The sequence below is a fragment of the Rhagoletis pomonella genome, unplaced genomic scaffold, assembly GCF_013731165.1.
Source record: "Rhagoletis pomonella isolate Grant_MI unplaced genomic scaffold, Rhpom_1.0 Rhpom_scaffold_00007, whole genome shotgun sequence".
Lineage (NCBI taxonomy): Eukaryota > Metazoa > Arthropoda > Insecta > Diptera > Tephritidae > Rhagoletis > Rhagoletis pomonella.
The window spans coordinates 45,875,166-45,898,883 of NW_023458561.1; the positions used below are offsets into that span (position 1 = coordinate 45,875,166).

At 33.6% G+C, this 23,718-nt stretch overlaps 1 protein-coding gene across 1 annotated transcript in view; it reads right to left on the reverse strand.

Annotated features, from left to right (window-relative positions):
- LOC118742919 (putative GPI-anchored protein pfl2) overlaps positions 1 to 23,718 on the reverse strand; it is a 140,401-nt gene that overhangs the window by 92,915 nt on the left and 23,768 nt on the right. The window lies entirely within an intron of this gene.

A 23,718-nucleotide genomic window follows, 5' to 3' on the forward strand; every position in this document is an offset into this window, starting at 1 on the left:
TAGTGGGTAAATTCTTACCGCAGCAAGTACTAGTCAGTGGTGGGGGGGTATAGACAGGCGGCCCTTTCAACAGAAAGGATATTATTCTGTTATTATTCTACTAGTGAACCCGCATGGAGTTAAAACGCCCAAAACTTAATTTCAAAAACTTTCCAAATGTTAGTCAGAGTTATAAGAGATCCGAGGGCCAGTGAAGAGCAGCCTGTTCATGTTTTTAGTTCCATAAAATTTCAAATCACCCTATACCGAAGAAAAAAGTTCTTAATTAAAAAAATATATAAACTTTACCACATATCTACAGGTAAGGTCTTTAATTTGAACTCTCGTTTTTGAAATTCCCTTTCAAAAGTATTCCCAAAATGAAGTCTTCTTAAATCTCTTTCATCTGACATTGTGATACGCATGTATTTCAATAAACTGATGAACTAATTTGAATTTGATTGTTCGAACAAATGGCAACACTCGTAAATAATTGAATAATTTGAATGTATCTTTTTAAACACGTGGCAACCCACTTCAGAGATTCAAAATGTATTCTTATATTTCATAAACTTTTTGTATTATTTAATTGAGTTAGACATTTCAAACAGGTGGCAGCCCTCTTCAAAAGTATTTTCAAGCTTAATCTTTGTTAACTCTCCTTTGCCTGACATTGCGGCACATATTTAAGTTAACTGACGAGTTAAGTTGAATTTGATTTTTAAACATATGGCAACCCCGTTAAATACAGTTAAGAAATAAAAGCCCTTCAAACCGTCCTCGATTAATATGCATATTTTAATAATTCATTAAACTTCCTAAACTTAATAAATAATTTGAATCAACTTTTTAAACAAGTGGCAACCTTCTCTCAACACCTCAAAAATATTCTTAGCGTTCAAACTAAAGTTTTGTCAATACTCCTTCGCTTGACATCCATATTTTGATGTTTCATATAACTTGTGTAAAGGAAAACTAAATTCGACATTTCAAGCAGGTGGCAACCCTCTTTAAAATAATTTCAAACTACTATTTTATGAAACCCCTTTCGTTTGGTACCTATATGGTGATACATACATACTTCTGTTAACTATTTCCCTTAGTTCAAATTCAATTTTATTTTTTAAACAGATGGCAACCCTCCTATAGTAAGTTAAAAACCAAAGTTTTTCAAAACCATTTCGATTAATACACATTTTGAATAATTGATAATTTTTTTTTTAAATAATTTGAATATAAATAAGTTTTTAAGAGGTGGCAACTCTTTTCAAAAAAATAAATCCTTACTGCACATCTACAGCCCGAGCCCTTTAATTTGACACCTCACTTTTGGAAACCGAACGTACGGTACGGATTTGATGGTACTGATGATTGAAAAATTTGATTTTAATTGTTCAACAGGTGGCAACTCTTTTCGAAAAAATAAAACCAGTTTGCACATCTACAGGTCAAGCGCTTTAATTTGACACTTTATTTTTGAAAATCGAATGAACCATGCAGATCTTTTCTGCGTAACAAAAAATGCCTTCGCGTATTATATATACATATAGATTTGTTGCTTGGTTCTATTAAATAAAAATGACATCAAGCTACTCTCTGTGTATCTAACTGATCACAACCGAAAACAATTTCCTATGCAGCGGATATGTGTGCTACCAGAGTCATAAAGCCGACTCTGTCTTGAAGACGATCAGACTTCAAGATGCATTCTTTCTGATTGTTCGGCCTTGACTAGGCAAACATTATTTTTTAATTTTAAAGCTACAATTGTTGAACCTTTTTTTAAAGAATAACTCGCATACTAAGGCCTTTTTGGGATTTATTAAAGAAGCCGCAGGTCTCTTGGGAATTTTGGGTACATAATATCTATCACGCCGTAGAGTCTCGCGTTCTGCCACACCAAAATATTAAACTAACTAACTTTGTCTACTATTTCAAGTGATTTATTGTAAATATTATTGCCTTAAGAGCATTAAACTTCGCCATATTCCCGCTCTGCCGCATATATTTGTTACGTCAATTTGACTAAGAACATCACAAATTGTTGATTATATATAGGTACATACATACGCATATGTTGCGATAATTTTTCATATTTTGTTTGCCTTTTCATAATTACAATATTTCTTTATCTATTCAAATATAGTAGAGAAGGTCGTTCGCGTTGTCTAGTAATGCTGGATGACATTTCCTACTAACTCAGACCCTGTCAAATTCGGTGCAATATTATGAAGATAAAGAGACTTCTCGTCAGCGTGCTTTTCAGGACCAGATGAACAGTCTGCCCAGTGGCAAAAACCTCCAGTCTGGATGTCTGCCAGTTCTTAACGAACACTCAATGTGGTATTATACACCGATTTTAACTATTCATTAGTACCTTGTAAGTATGCAAATCTACTACATATACGAATCGCAGACACTTCGAATGCACGCAGTGTATCCTGTGAGGCCTCGGCCTACCAAAGAGATAAAGAAATATGCAACAGAAAGTGAAATATTTTTACTCTCTTTCCTGCATTCGAAAGGCACAGTAAAAAATTGGAAAGAAAAGTACAGTAATTGCCTCATATTTGCAGGATTTATGCATATTAAATACGAAGGAGGTCAGTACACTAATCACAACGTTAATGATGGGATGTGGCACACACCACAACTTGCATACATTTGCATGAAATTCAGCAAGGAAACATAGTAACGGGAAATAAAGTGTACAAATAACATACGCAAATGTATGTATGTGTCTGTGCATGTATGTGTGTGCCTTAGGGTGCATCACTCTACATACCAAAAAAATATATCGGTACTCTATTTCCATCAGAAATATGTATAAAGCTTATTATATTTTAACATCCAAATTCATAAAAAATAAAGAAGACTTTGTTTTGTTTTTTTGTTTGCAAGAAACTGTCACTTTCCAGAGCTCTCTAAGCCTATTATATATTTTATGAATAAGGCCATAAGATTTCCGCCAAAATGTTACGGAAAAATATTTAAGATTTATGTGATTTGAAAATATCACCAAAATCGAACTTTTTAATAATCAAAATTAGTTTTCAAAATTATTTTTTCTACAAAATCACCTCAGATGAGGGAAGAGTTATGCAAAAAAAAAATTTTAAAATTTTAGCAACGGAATTAAAATAACGCGATTTTTGGAGGCATTTTCAAATCGAAATATTTTGGCGGAAGTCTTAAAATATAAGATATTTTATAACACGGTGGAAAAATCGAAACTTTTTCGGTGATGCACCCTAATGTAGGTACATACATATGTATATTTCGCCAGTCACATGCTACATCTGCATGTATTTATGTATGAGTGTAATATGGAAAGTTTTGCGCCTTCAAGTAGGCAACAAAATATGATGCATGCCAAGCATTGACCGCCACATGAAAGTCAAAGAGGAAATATTGCCAAGGTAATAAAAGTACACGAGCGATGTATTAACAAGAAAAAAGTGGCGACAACATGCCACTTGGACTACTTGCCAGAACATCACGCCCACTAACAATACGTTTCGTTTTTCTTTCGCAAGACTTTTGCAGCAAAACAAGAAAACATAAATGTTTTTGCGTGCCATCAGCAATAACAAGCGATAACCGAGTTACCAACGATACGTGGGCTAAAGGGTTGCCGGGTGTGGCATGTGCGAGTTGGCAGTTAAGCTATATGAAGTAATCACTTTTAATTTCTTTGTGGCAGTCAACGGCATAAAAACAAAAAACAACCAACAACGCCGACAATAAAGCAGCCGTTTATGCGCAAAAAATCTCAATTACGCAGAAGCAATGAGTGGTGTCGCCAGTTGGCAGTTTCGAGTTGTTAAAGTGTTGCAAGTTGTTAGCTTAACGTTTAGCTTTTTTGTTTGCTTGTATTTTCGTTGGCAGCTAGCAATACTGATGTATTTGGGGCATGTTTAATGTGCTGCGGCGTCGTCGTAGCGAATTGGTGGGCTTTTTCATGCGTGCTTCCTTGACGACGCATGGTACATAAATGTAAACACATCACTATAAGCATGGGTATGTGTAGGTATTTGCATACCTTCCCTGCAAAAAATGGGACTAATCCGGGATGACTCCGGGAGCAATCGCAAAGGAGCATGCGACTTATACCACTTTTGATTTCTTTATATGGAATGAACTGTTCGCTTTTGTTCGAGCATGTCCTATGAAGAGACTAATTGTTCACCTTTATACCCGAAAGGGTATAAAAAGCGACTAGTCACTTTTAAAAAATGAAAATAAAAATTTGCGCCGGCTGAGATTCGAACCAGGTTGCTCTCTGCGAGCCAACGCCGCACATGAAATTTCATTGACTAAGTGCGTACATATCATTAAATCGTTAATAGTACCCGTTAGAGATGAGTTGGGGACTAATTGATCTCCAATTATACCCATAAGGGATGAGTCGCGACTAATTGACCTCCATTAGTACCCGTAAGAGACTAGTTGCGACTAATTAATGCCCAATTGTACCCGATTGAGAGTAATCTCGGAATACTCTCTTTAGAGATTAGTCGCACAATTTTTTGCAGGGTTTATACATGCATACATGCATACAAGTTTATTCATGTACCCATGTATGCGTGTTAAGCCTTTAAGTAGGTATATATACGCGAATGTGCGCTTTAAAAGAAAAACACAGTATTTGTGACAAATTGTTCCGCGCAATATAACAACCTAGCAACATAATACACGTAATAACTACTACAAAAATAATAATAGAAAACACAGCAAGCATGAATGTACGTACCCTGCAGTGAAATCCCAAACTAGTCAGGAAAAATACTAGTTTACAACTAGAATTCCCTGACAGAAACCGAACTAGTTCGAAAATGACCAGACTTGTACCAAGTACAAAACTATTTATTCATGCCCTATTTTATTTGACTTCGACAGTTTAATACGATAAAGTAAACAAAATATTATAACTTTTATTTGGGTATATTGTAAACCATTAAATTGAGTACGTATTCGATTATACCAGGCCTGTTAAATAATGATTAATATTCATAATGACTATTAATTAAAGCATGTTTTTTTGATAACCGTTTAGTTGATTAAATACCGATATTACCACCTTTTTAATGATTAATAATTAATTTCTTAAAAAAAAGTTAATTAATTCTTTAATTTTAATTACGTCATAATTTTGTTATTTTTGATAATTTTCAATTAAATTCGACTTTTTTTAATTACACGATATAATTATTTGCTTAACTTCTATTATCAATCAACAATCCAAACTATGGACAAAATTTAAAAATACTTAATAACTATGTACTTTTTACCCAAATCTCAAATTTTAAACATTAATTGTTACTCTTATAAATTTTTAAAAAGAATAAACTGAAATGTGCAAAGTTAATGAATTTAATTTATTTTAATACTATTAAAAATATTTTAATTTATTTTAATTTATTTTATTACTGAAGTATTAACTGACGTATTAATTTTTTTTAACTAAAATTTTTTCCTTTGCAGATTCAATATTATTAAAAAAGATAAATATATAGTATTTATTGTTTCAGAAACCTTTTACTTTTTATAAGAAATGCATTTAAATTTATGTTCGAAAGTTGGAAATATTTATGTATTTAGTTTTGCATTTAATTAATAGTCAAAAAAATTTACACCAATTATTGGAACATCTGAGGCTGCTAAATAACAATGTGTGATATATTAAAGTGTACTTAATCAAAATTTTTTTATAGTATATTCATGAATTCATTTTATTTTTTGACTCCCAAAGTAGTGGTTTTGGTCGATAATTGGACTAGTATTTTTCTGTCTATTTTGAACTAGTATGAGACTGGTATATTTCTGACCGAAATCTGACAATTACCATCTCGTAGGACATCCCCATGTTAAAAATACCAGTTGGTTGCATGGAAAAAAGATAGTTGGCTGACTAGTTGGGCATGTGGTTCATACTAGTTGTGAAGTAGTTTACAACTAGTACATTTGACTACAGGGTACATATGTAGATACATATGAGTGTAGAGCGTTCGCAGCATTCAGAGCGAAGATGATAAATGACTAACGGCCTACACATACGCCCTGGTGTTCACCCATACAAGTGTATGCTAGGGTGCATCAGCAACAAACAAACTTGCAGGGTTTCCACCCGAATTATACAATATATTATATCTTAAAACTTCGCCAAAAAATTTAAGAAGAAAATAAGATTTACGTGAGCTGGACCGATTTGAGAAGACCTCCAAAAATCCCAGTATTTGGATTTCGTTCATAAAATTAAAAAGAAATATATACATATGCAGACCATTTAATTTTAAACTCTTCTATCATCTAATGTGATTTTTGGAAAAAATATTTCTAGGGACTAAGTTTACCAATATCTACATGTATAAAAAACTAAATTTTTTTCAAATCAGTCCACTTCACGTATATCTTAATATATTTTCGAAATTTTTTGGCGGAAATCTTAAAATATAATAATTTGCATTATCCCAATAGAAAAACAGTAAAGATTTTGTTTGTGTGGAGAGCGATGCACTCTAATGTACATATGCGTCTACTTACAAAATATGTTGTTGCACATTTCTGTATTTGTTTTGAATGCATTTGTGCATTGCTAGTTCGATTTTTATTTTTTTTTTTTTTCGGAAAAACTAATTTGACGCTAAGCCAAGTAGGTAGAGCTTATCAATAAATTAGTATGGGAATAAAGGCTTCACATCCATCATATTTCTGAAGGAATATTCTGATAAACCTTTCAGAATTAACAAAAGTTTTCTTAAGTTACAAATATGCCAACTTATATTTGCTGACTTTCTTTAACTAAGATGCAGATCGATATACACTGGTGGCAGAAATAATGGAGTCGCCTTCTTTAGACAAGTTTTGGCTACATTTTTTTTCGATTCCTTTTATGGGATATTTCCAAAAGTATCAAAATTTCTTCAATCAGTTTGCAGCTCTCAAGAAAAAATGCTTGCGTATTTAATTTTCAAAAAAAAATTACAGCAGAAGCGAAGTGCTTTTTTCAAGCAACAGATAGTATATTGAAAAATATTTCTTGTGATTTTTCATGCGAGCGGCCATAAAATCAGATCTAATTTTGCAAAACCCAACTCTATGTGAAACATACAGTTCTAAATGTAAGACTTGAGTGAACTGACTTAAACCCTTAAAATTTAGATTTTTTAAATATTTTTTTTTGCACCAAAGCGCAGATAGGTAAATTCATCCTCTGAAATCTTTTACCGACGTGAGAATTTGTGCAGAATACGAAACTGCTTTCAGACTCTTCAAAAATTATTATGTTTGTAAAATATTTTCCAGAATTTCACTTTTTAAAGGCAGTTAAAGGATTGAATAAGTTTAGAAACTGTTAGAAAAAAGTATGCTAACCGATAAGCATTGTACTTATTTTTAACATCAAATGCATGCTTTTTAAACATTTTCATATCACTTTTAATCTCATTTGCCACATAAGCTATTTTTGAAATTTTTTCTTGGGAGACAGGCCTTTTGTTTAATCTTTCTTTGTAAATAATTTACCATATGTGGCACTTGAACACTTTTGAAGAAATAAGCTATTTAAATAAAAAATCGTTTATCACCTAAAAGTAACATTCTTTAAATATTTCAAAGTTTTTGTTTTTTTTCTAAGAGCCTTATTTCACGAAAATATAAAAACAAGGAAATCATTGAAACTCCTTAAGCAATAAACAGACATTGGAAATTATCTTATTTTTAGTGTTTTTTGATTAAAAAGAAAACTGGGTGTCATTCAGGAAATAAGCCGTAATTAGTGGTGCGGTGATAGATTCACTAAAAAACACAACATAAATCACATACTTTTATTAAGTTAAGTATGGCCCATATATATTTTTGAGTCTAGATAACTTAATTTAGAATTGAATGCCCTACAGAATATACCAAACAAAACGGTTCAATAGTTATAACATTTTTAACGAAAAATAAAATTTCTACATGTTATTTACATGTAAGATTTCAAATGCCCACTGACACCTTTCAAATTTGCAATAAAAATTTTTCTGAATGGGAGAATTTTCTTCTCAGTAAAAGGGTCCTATTAAGGCCATAAATTCGTTAGCTCAGTTATTTTAGATCACGTTAATGTACATACACACAACAAGTCCACAAAGCATATAAAAAAAGCACACACACACACACGTAACATTCTATTTTATCCTAAAGCTTTTTGTTTTTGTAGTGCATATTACTTTTTTGCAGAGATTGACAAATTTGTCAAATCAGTGAATCAAAACATTTTGATGGTGGCATCACCAAACAAATTGCTGACATACTCAAAGCAATGTTAACATAAAATAAATGTCTGCTAAAATGAAACGTTGCAAAAATTATGGCAACAAAAATTCACAAAAAAAAAAATGAACTATCTAAATGTGAAATGAAAGTTTCTGTATATACAAATGTATGTATATTTGTTACGAATAGAACACAATTTATTTGCCCACTCTAAATGAATTGAACGAAGTGCAGAGCAGCGGAAGAGCAGTTGAGGTGGCAAAAAACTGAAGAACAATTTAAGCAATTTTTTTTTTTTTATTGTCTTGCCCTGGCTGTTGTGAGTTGACTACCCTACAAATTCAGTCAGTAATTCCGGCCCGGTATTCTTCTTTTGCGATAGACAGCTCAAAGAACAAAGTGGGATGACAAAGAAAGCTGCAGGGCATAGTACCAAGACAAACTGTTGTTTGTTGTCTCTCCAAAATTATTCAGGCAGCGAAAATTGGTTATATTTTTGAAATTTCAGTAAAAATGTTTAATTTTAAATTATGAGTCGCGTTTTTTTGAAATCTCATATGGAGAATCCAAAATGGCGGACGAATTGATTGAACTTGCTCGAAATTTGTTACTCGGTTATGCTGTGGGCTTGCAACTCGCCGCGTTAAAACAGGTTGCAGTGAGAAGGCAAAAACAGCCTCGGAGATTTTTATGAGCGCCTAGGAGAAGTGTATGAACGCTGCCCCCGCCACCATATTAAAATCGTGATTGGCGACTTTAGTGCCAGGGTGGGCAAAGAAGTCATATTTGGTCCAACAGCTGGAAAATTTAGCCTTTATTACAACACTTTCGACAACGCAGAGAGGCAGATCGAGTTCGCCATGGAACATGGCAGTTAGTAGTACCAGACCCCAGCATCGAAACATCCACAAGGCCATTTAAGTATCCCCTGATCAAAGAACGAATAACCAAATTGTTAATGTTGTGATAGACGGAAGAGAGTTTCTGAACAACTAAGGGCCGTCTTCTCAAATAACCTGTAACTTTAAAGTTCACTTTATATTTAAAAGTTACATTAACATTTATGATTGTGTCTAAAGTAAAGCCTTTTATTATCGGTTTTAAATAAATTTTTAATAGAAATGCCTAACTTTACCTATGTAGCTTTCGTTTTAATCCAACCTTTAAATATAAAGTGAGCTTTAGAGTTAAAGGTTACTTCAAAAAAAAAGTTACTACCCTAAAACCTTTTTTTTAAATAACTAGCAAATACTTGCTAACTAAATGTTATTTCTTCTCTGCCTTTTCGTATCTCCTCCGTCTGAATATGTTTTATAAATTTATGTAAATTTTGTATACTTTATTTTCAAAGATTACTGTTGCATGGAGATATTGCAGAAAATTGGAGCGTGATTATTCAGAAGGAAAAGTGGCTAATTGGCAAAAAATTAATTTTTAAATATGTAATAAAAATATAAGAATAATATGATAATTATAATACTTGCCAAATAAAATTTTTATAATAAAAAACAAACAACTTTTTCATTTTGAAAAAAAAGAAATTCTTCTGACTTCAAAAGTGGGTTAGTCCGCTTCAAACTTATGTCAATTCTTCCTCATTTTGGTAAAAATTCGTTGTAAAATTCTGACTTTTTCGAGAAAATCAACTTTGTTTCTTTTTACAAAATTGGCCGCCATTTTGTTAATTTTAAAGGTCTTAGCAAATTTGCAATAAAAGCTGGGTATCAGGAAGACAAAATTATGTATCTTAATAAGGAAAAAATGGCAGGCAAAATAATTTTTTTTTATCGATGTTTAGCATTCAAAATATTTCAACGGCAAGCAAATCTACGATGTGATCAGCCTGCCTGATTTGAGTTGCATTTGGCCAATACAATTTTTAAAACAGGTGGCAACCCCTTCAAAAATATTTCCGACAGTAAACTTTTCTAAACTTAATTAGTTTAATATCCATGCTGCAATATTTAATGTATCTTATTAATTAATCTAAATTAAAACTTTCAAACAGGTCGCAACCTTCCTCAAACAATTTTTCGGCTATGAGCCCTTTTAGAACTCTTTCATCTGACAGCCATACTTCAATATTTAATGTATCTTATCAATTGAATTAAACTGCAATATACTAAGAGAGTTGTCCCCTGCTCTCTAATTTTTTTCTTCTATACATTATGTTAAACCTCAAGAAATACATCGTCGAAAACTGCATTCGATTCCATGCGCTAGTTTTCGAGTGATGTGCGTACAAACATACATACAGACAGGAAAAAAATTCTAAAACTTGTTGATTCGGCTTCTGTTGCTCTAATATAGGCAACCTTTATAAATTTTTCTTTAATATCTATAATGTACAGACATCAGCCTGCTATAATTTTATTATATGTATCACGACAGCCAGTTCGAAAACGCTCTATATCAGAAAACTTTTCAAGAACGCCCTACTTCAGAATTTGATTGAATAACGCTCTATCTCAGCTGGCGATTCAAAAACGCCCTATCTCAGCACATTTTCAATATACATATTTTCAGCTGAGATAGGGCGTTTTCAAACTGGCTGCCGAGATAGGTCGATCTTTCACTCAGGTGACGATTTATTGCTTTTTTACGATTTTGTGTAATTTTCATATAATGTAAAAAATAAAAGGATACACATACACACATAACTAATTAAAAAACGTGCTGGTTCAAAAGATATTTTCACCTATTTAGCGGACAGATTTATTCGGCGCAGACCTTAGTGTGAATTATAAATCCAATTGAGCTGTAAACTCACAAAAATTCACAGAAAATCACACAAGTACCATAATTAAATATGTCGAGTGAATGGTACAAAAATTAAATTTAAGCATCATTCAGAAATACACACAAACAAAAATCTAAATTCCAAATTTGAGTACGTTGCGGATTTTATAAACTTGAAAATAGCAACACAATTTATTTCAACAGAAATTCCAACGAATGAACTGCCAGAGTAATGAAATTTTCTTTCTCCTTCCATGAGAAATATTCGCACAGCAACGGATGTCTTATCTGTTAGGAATGCCACACCGACACGTTCGCAGCTCATTAAATTTAGACGAGAAAGGTAGTGGCAAATAATTCACGTGAGAGTTTCTGCGAGAATGCATGAATATTTATGTATTTATGTATATGCGAGTGTGTATGTGCGAGTACGTGAATGTGGTTGTATTGCAGGTATTTATTTCATGAGAAATACGAGCTGGTGAAGAATTTCTTGAAATTAAGCAAAATAACTTAAATTCTAATTGTGAATATACCCACATACTTTTGTATGTATGCATGTATGTATGTATATGTAGGCATATAAGGAAACAAGCAAAGCAGGCTTCGAAGGTTCCCTGCAGAAAAAATTATCAATTGATAAAAAATAAGCCTACTTGTAGTTAGCTCTTTTGCGGGATTTCTATAAAATATATAACTTGCAGTTAGCTAGAAAAAGCTAACTTGAAACTAGTTGACAGGAGTAAAGCTCTAGTTTATTTTCTTTAAGCGGGATTCTATTTAAATATCCTGCACTTCGCAAATACTTTTTCGAATTGAGGACAAATAAAAGGAAGAACGAAATTTCATATTATCGTTTTGAAGTTATGTCTGGCGGAGTTCGAATATGGGACCACCTACAGCAAAATATGTAAACAAATATGAAATGTGATAAAATAAATAAAGTAAATAAAAAATAAATAAAATATTTTGTTTTTCCTATTGATATTTTATGCCCAAAAGTAGTTAATTACATAAAATGCAGACGTAACCACCCTTGACTATTTCGCGGCCATCGCCATAGAAATATCGTTAGCTTTCGTCAAAGAAAATATACAGATGATATACTTTTAGCTCCTTCCTAATCAACATAAAGTTAGCTTATAGTTAGATACATTTCCTGCAGGGTAGGCATGTACGCATACATGCAAAGCAGGCTTCGAAGGTTGTCTTAAATCTACATAAGTGTATGTTTGCACTTATTTACACATTTGTACTTACATACTTGTATGCTAAGATAGACACGTACACTCGGCCGGCATTCAACTTCATTTCAGCAAAGTACTTAGACTTGAAAGCTGAAAGCCCAAAGATTCAGCAGGCATGTCTCACAGTATGCAAATGTATGTACTAATGTAGCAATATACGCATACAAGTGGACAAAAATTTGCACATAAATGCATTTGTAGTTATACAAACATGTATGTATGTAAGTTCGCTTATGTGTTAAGTTAGGCTTGTGTTCTTGTGTTGTGGCGTTGCATGTTGTACACCAAATCCTCGGCAGATTTGCTAAGAGGTCTCAAGAACTCAAATGACACGGAAGACAGAGGAGTAAGAAGGAGACCATGTGGAAGAGGTGAGAATGAGCAAAGAAAATGGAGTGAGTAGAGTGCGCGGCAAGTAAAACTACGAAATCACTTGAAGCTAGTTGAGGGCGTTTCACTGTTGGGCGTGATACTTAAGCATTTGAATGCGATTTGTGGCAATAAATTGTGCAACATTGCTGAGAAGTAAAAATTTTTAAATTCCGCAAGGAATACTAAGGAGAATGAACCATTGGGGTAACTGAAATTCCACGGCGCTAAGAAGTATTTAGCAAGGAGTAGCAAAGTAAGAGGTACTCTTAGTTAAGTGGAGTAAGGTATGTCATCCACCTTATGACAATAAAGAAGGTGGGATTTTCATGTTGACGCATAGATCCATTGTAAATTAGGCCTTTTCTACATACAATAAGATAAAATCAAGTAAAGAAGGAAGAGCCTCCTAAGGTCAGCTTAAGTGAGATGACTTACTTAAGATAGGAAAAATTTCACTTAGCTCGAACTGATCAAAATATTACTTCAGAGGGAAAAATCTTGAAGCATAGCTATGTATGATCATGAAACTTTAGAAAGATTTTTAAAGCTCTCTGTAGATATTATATGAGCGCACATAGAATAAAAGCTATTTCTGCACTTTTTTTGATCCACGATGGTGACCAGAATGTAACGGCGCTCTCAAGCAACATAGACTTAAAGCTCCTTTGCTAAGTTAATAGTAAACTAGTTAAATTGAAGATATTTGAAATTGTCACTCTTTTGCATAGATCTGTGACGACCAAGGTCAGTATTCGCCATGTAAAAAACTTAAAAACAGCAGAATAGACGTGCTACTTTTCAATTGTCACTGGTCTAAACTACATTCAATTTGAAAAATTAAATTGAAAACTCAATATGGTGATCGTTTAGTCGACTTCTAATACCTTGTGCCTAAATGTATGCCACACAACTCTAAAACGCTCGCACATAAAGGTACGGCACGAATATTAATGCACAGACAAGTGTATGTATGCAAAAAAGCTGTATATAAGAAATTATGTGCACTTCTCAAATGTTACATATACAAATTTATTTTAAGTATTAAGTTGATGGCACTCAAAATCATGCCCAAAGCGCTTGTTGCATACCGTAAAATCTCTTCCGAAGTTGGCTCAAAAGCAAAAAACCCATTGCGTTCAAAAAGCATTCGTGATCTGGATGGTGTTTATGTTACATAGGTAGTAAAAGATGGTAACCATTGGCCAAAGCCGCCTTAACACCAAATTTTGACATCAATAAATTTTTGTTTATATACTTACATTCAAGCTGGTCCTAGTCAACGGAATCGATGATAATAAAAATAGTTTTTCCTAAATGAAACTATTTGTGAATTAAGTGAAATGAAACATACAAATACGACCAATTTTATATTCTATTATCTTAACAAAGACGAAACTATGTAGTAAACATTTGCGATCAATGAAGCTAACCTCAATGCCTGCCCGCACTCCTCCTTGAAGAATATTGCCTTTATTCCCTAGCGTGTCCTTCATTCAAACACCTGCCCAGTGCACGCGCCAGCATACTACATATACCGCCACTCAAAGTCACACACACACACTTCCACTCACAGCTTGAACTGCAAATCTGCTTGGAAAGTCGCACAGCAAGCGCACGGCACAGTAAGACATGCTGACCTGGTACACCACCTGCTGCGCGTCAGTGCGTTAATTTATTTATGGCACACAACAAAATTTGTTGTGGAATTAGGTGTAGGAAATTAGTTTTGCTCACTGCTTAAGCAGACAGCCGCCCGGAACAAGCAACTTGCCAGGCCAAGGACCTCGCCTGTTTACCTTGCCTTCCGGCCAGCCCGTTTTCACAGCCACTGTGACTGTGCCAGTAGCTTTTGTTTGCTGGATAATTTAAGTTGTACATACTTAGTGCAGCTGGTGATGTCCTACGCGAGTGTGTGTGAGCGGGAGTTGGTATGTATATTGCAAATGCGCCTTGCATCGTCGGTTGCTGCATGTTGAATATTCTACGTAATTTATTTTTGTTTTGTTTTCGCCTTGCTGCAACACATAATTCAGCAACGTCAAATAAAGGAGTCGACAGCATTTATGTGGCGCTGCAGTGTTGTATGTAAAACAAAAGTTAATATCAAATAAACGTCGTGTGTGTGTGTATACGGGAATGTTTTCGGATTTTGGTGTAGCAAGCATTTTCGCCTTTGTGTTAAGCTAATAAATTTTAAAGCAGTCTTGATTTTATAACTGCAGTTAAGCAAACACCCGAATGCATAGCGATCTGATGTTTAACTTGAGGGTTAGGGGGTGGCGTACTAAAATATAGGAACACTTGTGAAATTGTTTTCATTTTCATTGGATTGGTATTTGTCAACATCTGCTTTAACAGAATTAAATATCGTTTGGCTTTTATTCTGCTCAAAGACGTAAACTGTCAACCATTTACACGAATTCCTAGCTAAAGAATCGAATATGAGAATACATATATGTATATACATAAACATATAAACAATCGATTCCGAATTGGTGTATCTACTATAAGGGAAATCGAATTTCTTGCAATATTTAAGTTCCCTTCTAATGAAAAAAAAAATAAAAAATACCACAGGCAATAAATGTTAATGGCTACCGCAGCCGTTCGTTAGTTCTTAATCGAACTGACATCCAAATAAGTTTTTTCTAATACATAGCGGTATTTTCTGAACGGGCAATGGCAAACCTCTGAGCGTACTTCTCCGAAGGAAAACCTTACATCTCTCAAAGAAACCAAAAATATTTAATTGAAGATTATTATATTTAAAATTTCAAAAAAAAAAATAAATAAATAAAATTGAGAAAGCATAAAATGCTTCAAAAAAAGCGCGACAAACCTTCGCTCAAAATTTTCAGTACATTCACCGTAGGGTCGTACTTAAAATATTGAAATCTAAATTTTGTATGACGCATCCCTTTATTTTGTTCTAAGTACAAATTAAAAGCAATCAAGAAAACTTTAAAAGTAAACAAAATTTATAAGTCGCTTCCAAGGTTTGAAAAATTAAAAAAAAATAAAATTAATTCGTAAAAATTCAGCAAAATTTTGACTTGAAATCTGATAAATTTAACATATTATTCATATAAATTCATAAACATGCGGAGATGTAGTTAAATCTTTTCACACCCTGGTAGCGGCGACCCCCAATTTTTGTTAATTCTGAAACGTTCGGCGATGTCTTTATTTTGTACATATTTAGAACAAAATAATAGGGGTGCCCAATGATATGGATATGTTAAGGATGACCCTAATATATATTTCAAATATAGAGAACTTTTATATACTAAAATTTACTAAAAAAAGTGCACACTCGAAAATTTTATAGAATAAAATGTTGAAAATTTTGATGAACATTTTTTGAATTTTCGTGAACTTTATATAAAGTGTGACACTTTTATTTATATGGTTTATATTACTATAGAATGAACTATATTTTCATAAAAAATTAATGCAAATAATTTTTCATGAAAATAATTGTGAATATTATATTAGAACAATGTGAACAGTTTCATATGTCGCCTAGTGAACGTACATCCATACATATGTGTGTATGTGCGGGTTTAGTTGTGCTTATCTAATATTTATTCTCACAATCACCAACAAATATCATAACACATTTTATTGCCGCATAAAAATAACAATTTAATAAAGATTGCAACATGACAATATGCACGCCCACATGTCACAATGCATTATAGTACTCCTCGAAGTCGAGCATATTTTCTCACAACACATTTTATTAGAAAAGATTTCCTATATGCATTTGGGTATGTGTGTGTGTGTGTGTTTGTGAAGCCAACTACATACATGTGTGACTATGACTTTGTATATAAATGGCTTGCGTGCGTGCATGCGTGCGTGAACCCACCCGTCAGTGCAACCAAAACTTTTTAACTGCACAGATGTGTTGGCATTGTGTTTGGCTTTTCATTCATGGGTTTTCATAAGAATTCCTCCTTCGATTATTTTTTCCACCTATTTTCACAGTGAATGCAATCGGTAAAGTAGCATTTTATTGCTTCAATTTCAAATGCATTGAAAAGCTTCGTTGCAGCATTGCTAGTAGAGATACATACATAGATATACTTAACTTACCTTGGGTAAAATGATTGGTAGAGTAGTGAATGAGGTGATTGTGTTTTACGAGGGTAGCCACTTAAGTGTTGAGATCGACAAATCAAAGCAAATATTTACGAGTGCAACTTTTCTTGCGTTTGAAACAAATTTCGAAGCACTTTTTCCACTCCGATTGAGGTACCCCTCCAAAGCATATGATTTGGAAGCATTAATCGATTCTTAATGCGTCGAAAAAAGTTGACCTCACAATTAATTTTCGAGCTGCGTAAATAAGAATAAATCATTGGGTGTGACAAATAGGGACTGTTCTACATTTTATCTTATGGAATGTGAACTTATTCTAAGAAAAGGCGATCCGAATTCGTCCTGTAGCAAAGTGTGACGACGAAGGAATTCGGAAACCCAACAAAGGACGGTGACTTCAGCACCAAAAGTCGAAGTAAGTTGCTGTTGGGTTAATTTAAACCGAAAATTATAAAAATTTGTCGCATTCGTATGACAAAACGTTTTAAGTATGTTTCCCTTTATAATTGTCAGATTTGATAAATTCGCATTAGTATTGCCATATCTCCACACCTAATTAAGTAGCAACCCTCGCAGATAGCGTTGCACAGTGTAACTTCCTTGCGATCGGTTGGTGTAAATTCAATCATCGTTGTAACAGAAAAGTGTTACAATCGTGGAGATCTAATGGCAAACTCCAAGGAAACCAGAAAGCGACAGGAAAGGATGGCAGGGAGTTGAGAATGATTTAACACATTAAGATTAAGATTAAAATTAAGATTAAGATTAAAATTTAGATTAAGAATACGATTAAGATTAAGAAATAGATTTAGATTAAGAGATTATCTAATATTAATATAAAGATTGAGATTGAGAACCAAATTAAGATTGAGATTAAGGTTAAGATTGTAACTCTGATTGAGAACCAGATTAAGATTAAAATTAAGACTAAGAGTAAAATTAAAATTAAGATTAAGAATAAGATTAAGATATAGATAAAGATTAAGACAAAGATTAAGGTAAAATTTAAGATTAAGATAGGTACTGAGATCGGGATTAAGACTGAGATTGAGAACCAGATTAAGATTAAGATTAAAATTAATTTGGGATCGAGATTGAGATCAGGATTGAAATTGTGATTAAGATTGGGTTTAATATTAACATTGGGATTGAGATTAAGACCAAGACTAATATTAGGGCTAAATTTAAGATTAATAGTGACATTGTGATTGAGATTGGGATTGAGATTAAGATTTAGCTTAAGACTGAGATCGGGATGGATATTATGACTAGGACTAAGATTAAGACTAAAACTAAGATTAAGATTCTGATTGAGATTGCTATTGAAATTAAGAATGAGACAATTTTTTATTAGTATGCAAAAAAAAAAACAAATATAATACGGGTAAAAGGAAGTAGTTGCGTGGTATCCACACATAACCTTTTTATTTCCATCGGTAGAAAATACTCAAATTTAATTAAAGCCAAAAAAGTTTCATTCACTCAATATTTCGCCTAGTCAAAAATTAGCTTTAAGCTAAGCGCACACCAACGCGTTAGGGATAGAGTTGGGAGTTGCACAGTATGTATAATTACAAAGTTAAGTTATATAATATGTGTAAATAAATTTCTTGCACTTTCCACTTTCGTCGAGCTTAATATAAATGTCATCCATACTTTATCTCCTTTTCATACATTTTTATAATCTTTTTAATTAAAATCAGATGAAATTCGATGATTTTTCACATAACAAATTAATTTTTCCACGATTTGGTTCATTTTGTTTCAATCAACTTTTCAAATTCCGATCACCGCATAAAACACCTCCTTTACTTAATAAAGGCGCAGGTTGTACGAAGTGAATACAGAAATTGGGCTTTATTTAAAACACTTTTTATTTTAGGCACCTTATCCATTTGGAATGTTACACTGTGCGTGGTCAGGTGGATAGAAGCGTGACTTGGCTGCCATGATGCTAACGCTGGTCATTATTATGGCTGATGCGTATGATGATGATGCTGATGGGAGATTGTAATACTCGGTGTTGTTGTTGTTGTTGTCGTTGTTGTTTTTGTTGCTGTAGCTGCCAACATACCAACTCGATGTGGTCGCAAGCTTTGGTCATTCTTGCTTAGCTTTTATTGCTACTTACTACTGCAACAGCTTTTTGTAGGTACTATGGAGCTTCTACCTACTTGGGAATGCAACGTACATTGTGGCAAGTTGATTGCTTTCCCGATTGCAATTTGTGTTAGTTATAAATGGAAACGTAATATTGGTAAAGTTTAATGAGAAAATCAATCAATTGTTGTAAGAGTTTGTAAAACTTAAAGTAGGTAAAGTATTACTTACAGATTTTGCATTAGACGTGAGAGCTATGTGATTGGCAGCAAACAAAATGCCAAAGTAGAAAATGTAAGTGAATTAAATAAATTGAAAAGGACAACGAAACGAAATTGCATGAAAAATAAAATTTTAAATGAAATCAAAGTGTTTTGTGGTAATCTAATATGATTCTTAATAAAACTTTTATGCGAATACATTTTTCCTTGGTATCTTTTATGAATCACATTATTTATTTCAGTTCATTTTATGAACTTCATTATCTTCTCAATATTCTACAAACGGTCGATTTCAGTTTTTCTGACTGGGTAAAAAAGGGGCGGCAGTACCGCTTATGCATTTTATAATAAAACACAAAAAATTATATGTTTTAAAGAAACATAAATAACCAGGTTTCTCTGATATTTTTTTGGGCTGAAAAAATTAGGTAGTGTTTGCTTTTTATATTGATACAAAACGATTTACGATTTGAATGTTCCGTCTTTTTCGAAACAGGCAGCAGTATTTTGCGTAATAAAATACTAAAATTTTTAAAGAACCTATCGCGATATTACATACCACAAAATGCCCTTATATCAGGGGTAAACCAAATTGCTTCTAGAAAATATTATTTCCTTCCATACACACATTCTTGAGTGCGCTGGATTTTTGCACCTATAATTTTTCGGGGTTCTTCGTGTTTTTGGTATAATAAATGATTTTTAGAGGCTTGCAGGATTACTTCAGGACTCTAGGGTCTATGTGGGGGATTCTCGGGACTATTTCGGTAGATGAAGATCCTCAAAGCTCCCAAATGGCAGTTGTCTTTCTACTCAGGAACAATTTAAACATCGAGTTTGAATCGCAAATTTTGCTCAGCTGGTTACTACCCCTCAAAACCTTATTACTTGGCGCACAGAATACAAAAGCGTGGAATTCAGTGATTTTTGGCGCTGGCACAGCCATATTTTACGCTGCATAACTAAGCACAAATAACCGCCGTCGGCAGCTTCATTTCACTCATTTGTTTACACAAGAGCTTTTGCCTCTGTTCGTTGGCCAAATTGTCCTATCGCTAGCAGGTGAATGCTTAATCCAACCAAATCAACTTGCTAAACGTCAAACTTACATAGCTTGCTTGCTCGGGTGCGTTTGCCTGACTGTCAGTCCTGTCGGATATTTGACTTGCTGCCACGCATGCAAGTGCATTTGGATGTGCGTATGCACATACATGCGTACGAATTTATGTGCCTGTGTCTCTTAAGGATATATAAATGTACATATATATGTGTGTTAGGAGTGATGCAGTTAATTTATGTAAGTGCTTAACATGCCAGTCGACAAAATTAGAAAAATATCTTTTGGAGCAATAGGCATTCCGTTCTCAATTCTTCACTCGACTTTATCTTACTTTTTTTTTAAGGGAATACCAAGACTTTTCAGCCTTCTGAATCAGTTCCCTTTACAAATCAAACATTTAAATGAAATAATAATGGCACAGTTCAAAATTCTGTAGTCAACTGTGAAGTACACCTTCTCGTCTGCCTTCTAAACAGCTGCCAATGAAAAGGTCTTTTCGGAAAATACCAACCTGAAAGTGTTTACTTAGAAGAGCTGCCCATTTTTCTGACTGGGAGACATATAGTGCAACTGCAATTGGCAACGTTGTTAGGAATTTACCTTTTTCACACACACACCCAAGTAAATTTGGCCAAGCGAATCAATTTTGTTTGTTTGCTCTAGGGTGTTCGATTATTCTCCTTTTTAAAAAACCGCTTTTTGAGTTATGCGAAAATTGCAATTTGAAAAAAACCCGGGTCAGCATTTTGAAATTAATAAAAGCCGGATAAACCGCTTTTATTTTACAAAGTTATCTTACAGTGAAAATGCTCTTGTTGGTATGAAGTGATAAACAAAAATTGCAATACAACTATTAACAGTAAATATAGCTTTTATCTTATCTTAACTTTTTTTTAATACATACTTTAGGCATTTTTTCTGACTTTTTTCGAATTTGCGTAGTGTTTTTACCGCCTTAACCTAGTGCATCCTGCGCATCGGTAGGTCCATGGTTAAATTTCTGGGCCCAGTAACATCAAAAAGAGTTTTTTTTGAAATAGAGATCCTCCGAGTGTACTTCTGCCATAAAAAAACTTCTTCAGAGGTGGAGTTAAAGTGAAGATCTCTCCATTTGTGTCACAATATCAAAAAGCGGAGCACATATTGAAGGAGAAGCTAGACCAAACACGCAGAAAATGTTAAAACGGCAAACATGCCTTTACTGGGATCAAAAATACTGTTCTTTCCCAAATAACCTGTCACCTTTCGAAAAACTCAAAATTGTAATTCTAGTCAAAATTTGTATGAAATGAAAAAACCCGGTTTTTCGATAAAAACCCGATTTATTCGATATTCAAAGAATTAATATTTCAAAACCGTTTTGGAAAAACCGATTCAATCACCCTATTATATACCTTTGCTAACGCTTGTTTATTGTATGTCAGCCATATTTGCTAAGCACTCTTGAATTGTTCATGCCTTTCGACAATCCGTCGTGTCTCTCTTTCTCATTCCCCACTCAGCAGGCTTTTGTGTGACATTAATTGCTCTTCAAGGTGCAATTAAATGCGAATTTGATTGTGTAGTATTCGGCATTTTCATTTTGTCATTTTGGAGATTTTCTCGCTCAAAGGCTAAGCTTATATGTACATATGTATGTATGTGTTTGATTGTTTATGCTTGAGTTGGTTTATATGTTAGTGTTAGCGGTGCTTTGCTATGAAATTTAATTTGGTGTAAATTAATGAATGACAATATAGATTTGAAATGAGTAGCCTTAGATTTGTGAACTTAATTTATTCGGCATTGTAAGTGAACTTTAATCGATTTAGTGTACCTTTTGATAACTTTAAGTTTGCAGGGCTAATGAAGGGTTCGAAAAGGAGGTTTACACGCCAATGTCATTGCCTAAGGGAAGATTATTGTATTTAGTAGTAAGTTTTTCGTAGTTAATCTGGAAGTGTTAGTATAAATTGATGCCCTGAAGTATCAAAATAATATACGGTAATCACGCGAAATATTTAAGTTAGGTTAAAAAAATAATTGTTTTATACATACATATATATCGTCGGTGATACTGCAAAACGGTCTATGTCTATTAGTACCCTTGACACTAAAATGTTCTCTTACTTGCACCGGAATGCATCTGCAAATCGTTACACCCTACTAAGCGAATGACAAAACTGTCTACCTTTGGCTGATGACGATGAACGATTGCTAGAAGCGATCAGATACAGATAACAGATCATCCAGCACCAGAGGTAATAAGTGACATAGAGCGTTTTACAGCATCACCGACGATATCTAAGTAAATATAAGACAATTGATACTACAGGTCTTCGAAAATTTTGTGATTTAGCGATACTCGGTTGAATAACGGGTAGAAGTGCTCGAAATATTAAAAAAAAAATCATCATGAACGATGACACACATCTTTACCTAATCCACACCCACAGCAATAAAAAAACTATGCACCCACAACGAGTCACTGTTCGGTGTGGTTTTTGGGTTGGCGGAATCATCGGACCATACTTCTTCGAAAACTAAAATGTCCTAAATTAGATGACACAGACTTGTAAAATGTGTGGTTTCAATACATAGGGCGGCGCCACTTGCCTTATAAGGCAAGCTTTCAGTGCATGAAACAATGGGCCTCATGCATAAAAAGTGAGCTTAAGCTCAGACTCAATTTTTGCACTGACACAGTGAGCTCAAGCTTAAGAACTTGTACTAAAAATCGAGTCGGAGCTTAAGCTTAATTTTTATGCATGAGGCCCAATGGCGATCTTATTGAATCAACCTGTATATCCTTATACATATGTAAGTATTTATGATTGAAAATGACAAGAAAATCATTTTTCTTTTCTCGCAAGTCGGGCCAGGGAATTAAGCGAATGAATGAGCTGAGAAATTATTGAGATCTCAGTCTCATGGGAGCTTTTTGTGGCATAGAATGAAACTCATAGTAAGTCAACGTAAGGCGCATAGTAAGATGGCATTAAACAACTTTCTAAAACAAGGTAAGGGAACGAAGTTAGAGACGGACTTTGTAGACCGAATACAAGTCGTCGATTCAGCTAGATGAAGATTGGACCCCATTCATATCCAAAGAGTTTGTCATAGCAGCTTAAAATTTAAAGAACATACACAACTTTCTATGGAAAAGGTTAAAAAATCGACAAGAGAAATTAGCAAGGCACATTAAACAGGTAGTATCAGTAGAGCAAAAACAACATTTGCGTGTATTTTGTTGTTGCTTCTGGTATCGAAAGTGTCAAAAACTGTTCTGAATTTTTTCTTCTAAATCAAAGCGTGCCATGTGAAATACAAAAAATTATATAAAAAATAAAAAATTGAAATTGGAAAAAATAAAAATTGATGCAACTTTCTTTCCTAGTAAATTTGTTTGCTTCTCGAAGCATTGATCCATCCTTTGCAAGGCCCAGTAATCAGCGGTCGTGCTGCCGAGTTGGGCGAACGTTCCAAAAGCTGCTATTCAATCGCTTGGTTTGTATGGGAAATGGTTTCACATGCAAATGGATTTTAACAATTCAGAATTTTTAAATTAAAAATATTTGACATTTTCGAGACCAAATAATTTGAAAATAAATCAAATCAGCTGCTCTACTGATACTACCTGTTCAATGTACCTTGGAAA